The following is a 1,422-nucleotide window of genomic DNA, read 5'->3' on the forward strand; positions in this document are numbered from 1 at the left end:
ATTTATTTTAAGATATTATTTTTTTATAATTATATAAAAATTAATATTTAATACACAATTATACTAATTGTTAATTATTAATATTTTTAATCATTCTAATTATATTAATTATAAATTATTTTAATTATTAATTATTATAATATAATTTTTAATCAAACATAATTAATCATAAATATAATATTCACATTAATAGCTTTATTAATATTTTTTATTATGCATGTGTATATCATCTTAGTATCAAATTGATATTGATATTAATAATTAATTCTGTGCTACTAAAATGTATATATAGTATTTTTTATGGTTCATGAATCTAGATTTAAGAGTCAAATTATTTTGTTTAATTTTTTAATTTATTATTCATTCTTGACTATTTCATAGAATAAGAATGTATCCTTTATTTTTCATCAAAGTTGATCCTTTTAAGTTACAAGTTATAATTTTTTATGATATATATTTTTTATTATTTTTACCATTCTATTATTCTTTTGATAATTTAATTATTGTTCTTACTCAAACTTATTATTTTTTTGTTTAACGTTACAATACGATTATTCCTTACCACAATTGTTTACAATGCACCACATCTATCAAACATCACCTCGAGTTGTATACATTGATTCGGGGTATCATAAAATAGATGTAAGAGTTTAACGAATGGATAGTAAACTCTATTTTACTAAAGAATGGTTGGATGACTGGATCTACTCAATGACCAACCTAATAAAAAGTGGGTAAATATAGTTTTCTTAGGAGGAGCTTGATTTTTTTATTGAGCAATAGTTTTCAATCATTCCCTCCATGCTTTCTACAACTAAAAAATTTTCAAAGTAAGCATATAATGAGATTGAGTTTCCTCATCAATTTGGGTTTAGTTTTTAAAGAATTGTGTTAGGTTTGAAGATGCAATTTTAAATAATGGTCTTGTATTTACGTTAACTTTTCGTAATAAAAAATAATTTTATAATATTTTGTGATTTTTCTCTAAAATTACCAACATTCTTGTATGTCAATGCAATGTCATTGGTGAGAATAAAAGTCAATTTAGTCTCTCGTTATGGCTATTCTATACCTTGCTGTAGTACATGGATAGCGGATGATGAAGCTTATTTAACAAGGAATTGGTCTAAATTAGTACGAATTCTAAATATTCAAACTGATGACATTATTTTAGTTGGTTGTTGTTATGAGAATGATTCTAATCTATATGTGTCTAAGGTCTAGAATATAGTTTAAATATTATTTAAAGAGTTTAGTTTCAATATTAGCATTTAATTAGATTAGTTTTAAAAAAATTTAAATTGTTATTCCAATTTATATATTACTCCGATTATTTTTTGTTATGTTATTTTTAAATTTTTTTAATATGAAATTTTTTTTCAATTTTTATTTTTTTTTAATTTTTTTATTTTCTCCTATTAT

The sequence above is a fragment of the Arachis ipaensis genome, chromosome B10, assembly GCF_000816755.2.
Source record: "Arachis ipaensis cultivar K30076 chromosome B10, Araip1.1, whole genome shotgun sequence".
Lineage (NCBI taxonomy): Eukaryota > Viridiplantae > Streptophyta > Magnoliopsida > Fabales > Fabaceae > Arachis > Arachis ipaensis.